Here is a 7,046-nt window from a genome sequence, read left to right as displayed (position 1 = left end):
TTTAATTTTTTGATTTCTTTTTTTTAGTTGGTCTGTGACATTTGTTGAATACCATTCACTGATATCATCAGACAGCAATGTATGGTCGTTGTTGATGTTCATACACATTTTCAGAACGTCCTCTGACTTAAACAGGAACTTACATACATGTGAAACACTTATCTTAGCAGACTGATTTAGCTCCCACACTTCGTTGAACAAAACCAGGAGACGTGAGGAAACAAATTATTTGAGATTATTAAGCGCATCGCAACCGGATATTACACCAGTACATAGTCGGTTTTGAAGAGCTAAATTAACAAGTACCCATTCCTAGATGGCTCTCTCATTATTTATAATTATATGTAAGCACTACGTAGCTAGTCTCAAAGTCGATGATGCCACAAAGCTCAGTCTATTGAGATACTTCTCCACTGAATATCTTCTTCTTCGGTCGCGTATTGTTCGCTGCAGTCCGTCAACTATTGTTCGATCGGGATACCAGACGGTGCACGAGCAAGTCTTGCAAATTCTGACAGCAGCGAGTTACAGCTGCAGCTGTTCGTCAGACCACCACTTGCCGCCAGCCGTCCACTGCTGCGTCTTAGTGAGCAGAAAATTCTGTCTTACGGAAAGCAAATGCAGAGGCAATCGTGGCGATGTGCATCAAATTAAGATCGAGGAGAAGTCGTTGTCCAAACATTTTCAAAACAATGACATATACAGGGTGAATAACCTAAAACTTGCACCGCAAATATTGCGGAAATTGGAAGTACTATTGATATGTGGTTTTTCACAGAATGGACTGGTAGTCAGGGTCTCTTATTGTAAGCCAATCAACATACTGTAATAATACTTAGGGGATGAATTTTTGTGGAAACGTACACTTAAATGGAACAATGGCTACTGTATTAACAAACTAAAAGTAGGGTAACGCAGAATGTCAGTTGTGTTTGTTGCAGGATTCTAGTGCGAGACGTTTACGAGATATTGTATTTTGAAAAGTTACCACACTGACGCTTGTTTGTGCCATTTACCCTGCGTAGTTGCTGGGTGCGGTCTTGCTATGTTTGCTTATAATGTGCTTGTGTGTGCCTTGAGTGCATTGCGACTTGCTAGTCAGTGAGTGACAGTCCAAGCAACAGGTACGTGAGTGGTCGATGGAATTTACCAGTGCAGAGGAAACTGACATGCTCATGGAGTACGAAGAATGTGGAAGACTGCAATTCGTTCTTGTACGGTGTATGCGTCAAGGTATCCAATAGACATCAAGTGTCTCAGCACTTTTTTATCAACCTCTTCAACTAGTTAGCCAGCTGGTGTGGCCGAGCGGTTCTAGACGCTTCAGTCTAGAGCCGCACGTCCGCTACGGTCGCAGGTTCGAATCCTGCCTCGGGCATGGATGTGTGTGATGTCCTTTGGTTAGTTAGGTTTAAGTAGTTCTAAGTTCTAGGGGACTGATGACCACAGATGTTAAGTCCCATAGCGCTCAGAGCCATTTCAACCATTTTTCTTCAACTAGTTACTTGAAAGTGGTAGTCTCGCACCTAGACAAAGTAACAGAAGGAAACAAGTGACGACAGAAGAGGGGGAAATTAATGTTCTCGCTGCTGTTGCAGCTGATCCGCACATTAGTTGCCATAAAATCGAAAGAGGAGATGTTGTGAGTCAGGCATTGTACATCGACATAGGTTCCATCCCTGACACATCTGTCTCCATCAAGAGCTGCATGGAAACGATTATAAGAATCATGTTCACTTCTGCACATGGGGGTTAAGATAGCATACTCCAGATATATTACTTGTTTGGTGTTGAAGCTGCATTGAACAATCATGGCCAGGTAAACCACTGAAACATGCGCCACTGGTCTGTTGACGATCTCCATTGCCTTCGTTTGCTGAGCGTCAGCGTCCATGGAGTGTAAACGTATGGTATGGAATTGTCAACAGTCACCTCATGAGCCCGTTTTTCATAGACGGAACACTGAAAACGCACAAGTATTCCAACCTCCGAACAGATCATCATCCACGGATGCTAGAAGTCGTTCCTCTGCAGACTATGAGGAACCTGTGGTACCAATATGACGTCTGTCCAGTCCATAGTGCACGAAGCACTAAGGCATGTCTTCACAAATTGTTTCCAAAACGTTGGATTAGGCGCAAAACACCTGTACCTCGTCCGGCCCCTTCCTCAGATTCATTGACTGTGTAACGCCGGAAATGCATATCCTCCTATTTCCATCTATTGTACTATTGTTTTTTTTCCTTGTTTTGTTACCTCAAGATATGACATTTCTGTCTCTTTATATATTGTAATTGTTTTACTGTTTGTATATATATATTTATGCACTCATGTCGATGTATAATTGGTTTGTTTCGTAAATATTATTTGTATTTTTACGCTGGGTCTTGCCTAGGGAAAACTGCTATCGAACGATTACATCGATGGGTCGTGTGAAGAATCAAAGTGTGTAGGATCTTTGGTAGTGTTAACTCTGCCGCGTGGAGCGCGGGCAGAGAGAGTCTGGCTGGAGTAGCGAGTGGAGCAGGTGTGTTGTGTGACGCTCCCGCGAGTTGCCGCGCTTTCGGGGTTTGGCAGCAGTAATTGCGCTCGACTCGCGATGATAGTTTCTGACATGGTGTCGCGGACGGGAAGCATTAGCTGGCGCACATCAAGAGCCCGTTTCGCCTGGTGACCGTGTCGAGAAGAAGGCGCGCCAACATCCAGCTTCTGCAACAGCGACGGCCGACAATGAGTGACTGTCGCCACCTCCTCGATCGACGGCTTCAAACCTTCAATCAACCAACAAGGAAGACTAAAAGCACGTAAAGTTTCAGAATTGTATGGCAGACCTCAGCTTTTCAAATTGTTCCATTTGCCTCGCAAAATTACAGCAACTTAGCATGAACCTTTGTTGCTCATTGTCCCAATTGCATTGCCAAGCAGGGTCCCTTCCTTTTCCGAAATGAACCCGAGTGTCGTTGAAATTCAAACGCCAGCATAATTCCATTTCACTGCTTTAATTTCAAAGTTCAGTTTAAGTATCATAGCTGGCTACAATAGTTAGATTACACAAGCACAAATTAAGAGTGCGAGTTTTGTTACCGTATTTTAGCTTACCTGTGACTGCAGCTCAGCTTGGTACGTACTAAATTTTACTATTGTTAATTGTTCAGAATCGTTTAATTCAAGTTCAAAGTTAAATCTCTTCTTTCTAAATTGCGTAGATTCAAGTAGCTTTAGATATGATTGTTGAGGTAGTCCAAGACTAACTGTATTTCGATGTGGTTCAGAAAGAAAGCTCACTATTAACTTCAGTCACTAAATTAACTTTCGATTTTCCGGTTTCATTAATTCTTTTGGCTAAATTAAGTGTAGCGAAATTTATTACTTCTGACAAACAGTTATTATCGTAATTGTCCATAGGACTGGCGACCGTAATTTCCCCAAATCTCAAATATCTAACTGCCGCTAGTTGATTGTTAACGTAACGGCCGCACATTTACTTTCTTTATTAACTTTATCCCTATTTCAAAATTAATTTCCACCAGTTTCACTTGCATTTTTCCTTTCATTTAGATGTAACCCTTTCCTCCCTCTTTACCGACAGGTTAACTTCGGTGACGATTGCTTTTCCAAAATTCCCATTAGGTACACGCGGTTTCATTTTTCACTGTCATTAAGGTCGATAAGTGAGGGGGAGGTTACAACTGTAGACATTTTCCTGTGGGGAAAGCAGAAAGACGCTGTCTACAAGGACATACCAACTACACCCGGCAATATGCGACGGACGTATCATTGCAGCCCGTTCGGATATCTCCGGTGAAATGCAGGCACGTGTGCAGCAGTCGTTCCATACCAGAGTGGTCACTTTGAACACAACCTTGATGGTCAGTTGTCTCATTACTGGTCTGACTCCACATAACTAATGTATGCACTTCCGTTAAGTGTGTAAATGTGTGCTACCACAGGTGTTTACTGTACTTTTAGTTTGTTAATGTCAGTAGGCATTTTCTATTTAAAAAGTGCATGTTTGCACAAAAAGTACACTTTATAAGCATTTTTACAATATGTTGATTGGCTAACAATATGTGTCCCTGACCGCCAAACCATTCTGTGTAAACGGCACATCGATAGCACTTTTCATTTCCGTAATATTCGTGGTGCAAATTTCAGGTGATCCACAGTGTATTTTTAATAGAGAAAATGTATTACACACAAATCGCAATGTGTCACTAAAACACAAAATGGGTGACTGATGACCATAGATGTTAAGTCCCATAGTGCTCAGAGCCACAAAATGGGTGACTGCATCAAGAGTTTGTCAACGGTAAATAAAACTATCTTCCCGACAAGCTTGGACTTCTGTGTGAATGAAATATATTTTGAAAAACTTTTTGAAGTTCTGATTCTGTTTTTGACGGTCTGGGGGAATTCATGCTTTGTGGAAGATTTTCTGTTTTAACGGTTTTATGAATCTATGGCCAATGTGGCATTATAAAAGGAAATGAACAGTATTGTGTTCTCAGTAGACAATCATAAACAACAGATGGCTCGGTCAGAAGAGCTCAGTACCTTCCAACGTGGACTAGTCTTTGAATTTAGTGTGAACTATAAGTGTTTTTAGCAATACAGTACATAGTGGTTTTCACGCGAATTAACAATACTGGGTGAATCTGCTACTATCACGGTCCGAACGACGAGCAATATTTCACCGTCGGCTTGTATGTTCAAGGCGTTCCCAAAGCGACCAGTTTGTTAGTCAGAAGATATCATACTGCTACTGTTGTTCAACCTTCTCATTCTGAAAGTGTTTCCAGAAAATCTTACGACGACTGTGAGTACTTTTGTCACCAAGAGAGACGGAGTCTTCATCACGAGTTGTGGCAGCTTTCTCCGACTTTGCCTGGCGTTCTCTGAGAACCGGAGAAGCGGAAACCTCCGACCGCCAACGCGTCCTGTACCTAACTCGTCCTCTCCTTGCAGCAGCCGCAAAGGAAACAGATTCATCTATAGTGAAATTTTTTCACAGATTTTTGTCTTAGACGGGTAAAAGTTTTTGGAATGTATGCATCTAGGAAAAAGAATCAAAAGAGAGTTTAAATCCACTACCTTCCTTATATGTGTCAAAGTCAAAGGTCAAGTAGGTTAGTTAATCAGTTAATTTTTTTTTACGACGTAGAAGAGTTTATTTTGTACCAGAAGCCCAGTTAGCGTAATCACTGTGCTTAGGGATTTGAAAAGAATGGGATACAATGACTGAGCAGCCCCTTGTAAGCCACACACCTCTGTGCTAGGAGACTCTTGAGGTACTGTAAGAACCGACGTCACTGGTCAGTAGATAACTAGAAACGATTTATTTATTTCTTTTTTGCAGTGAATGATGCTATACCCCGTGGCAGTCCAATAGAGAACGCTGCCTGCATTCAGTGAAGTACAAAGGAGGAGGTGGTGTTACGGTAAGAGCGGGTCTTCGAGGTTAGAACGTAGTTCCCTTATTACATGCTGCCATGCGACAAGTTCTAAACACATTTTAAAGCCCTGTGTAGTGCATACAGCAGAACAGTTCGTAGATGGTGATTGTATCAGCATCTGTGAGGCAACTGTGTATGGACACTGACATTCCTGAAATGGACTGGCCTCTCCCAGTGTTCCAACTTGAGCCAAATGGACACTTCTCGCATGGGTTAGAATGGTGCTTGGCGCCAGACCCCAACGTCCAACTTAGCTGCCTTCTCCGTTTTCGGCTCATGAGAATAAAGGGCTGCCAGTCAACCACAAAGATTCAGACACCTCATTGAAAGTCTCCCCTGCAGAGTACAAGCCATCAGAAGGCAATTGAAGGGCGAACACAGCTCATATTAATGTCCAGTCAGAAGTGGTAGGCAATAATTCACGTGATAATAAAGTGGAAGACTGAATCTGGGAATGTGAACTGCGTATGAGAACTTCCCATCAGTTGAAAGAGGACTTCAAAAAAACGTACGTTTTGCAAATTGTGAAACTCTTTACGTACTTATTCTGTGGGATTTCGCGTATCAAAAAGCTCATCTTGCCAACAGATGCCATGGGATCATATTCGAATTCAGAGGAGAACTGAAAATGTAGGTTGAATTATAGCGCCAATATTACGTGCCCACCTGAATGCTTAACATTGTGGACCACGTAAAACACCGTTCAATCGAGCATCTGTTTTGTCTCGCTCTCCCCAGGAGGTACATATCTGCGATAACTAACAGCTGTCTTGAGATGTGAGGCGTGAAGCTTGGCGTATCAAGCATGACTTATAGAACATTAGTTAATTTCTCTACAAAACTGTGATTATTGCCAGTTGGTGTAACACATGCAGCACAGAAGCGCAGAGAAGAGTACCTTGATTGTTTGCATTTTTCTGCTAATGTAGACATTTATTTATTTTATTTTTAGTTTATCACGTTGCAACGCATTTCAAGCATGTTTTGCTCATCATCAGGCGTTAATGCACGAGAGTTTACTTAAAGATAAAATGTCTTAGTCTAAATTAACCTGGAACCGTTTTGTTCACTGCTCTGATGCTAGAGTATTTGAGGCAGTTGGGGGTTGGGCAGCGGGTGGTCACAAATGGATGTAGAGTGTCGTCTTCTGATGGCATATCTGTGCAGGATGCAGATAGTTTTGTTTTAGTTGTTATGGGTAATCATGTAATATACTTTTTACATGTCGGTTGTTCACTTACAATTTTGACGTTACAAAGCTCCAAAGCGTTGCTGCTTCGTTGGTAGACTGGTGCATCTCTTGTTCAAAATTACGCCGTCGCACTACTTAATACAATATTGTTTTTGACGTACTTTCGCTGCACAAATGTTTCCACTTAGATGTAAACAGTATACCTGAAATACAATACGGCGGTCTTGCATCATGTGGATGAGTATCGACTATCGTTTCTTTCCAGCGATATCCGCGATACTAACAGTCTGGTAATCGCTTGTTTCACAATGGCATCGCTCCAGTCTACTGCACTGGAAGTGTTGTTAGGCTATTGCAGGTTTTTGGGGTTTTAGAAATCGGCTAGCTCATTAGGAATGTGA

Source organism: Schistocerca serialis, chromosome 2 (assembly GCF_023864345.2).
Source record: "Schistocerca serialis cubense isolate TAMUIC-IGC-003099 chromosome 2, iqSchSeri2.2, whole genome shotgun sequence".
Lineage (NCBI taxonomy): Eukaryota > Metazoa > Arthropoda > Insecta > Orthoptera > Acrididae > Schistocerca > Schistocerca serialis.
This window is presented reverse-complemented; position numbering follows the sequence as displayed.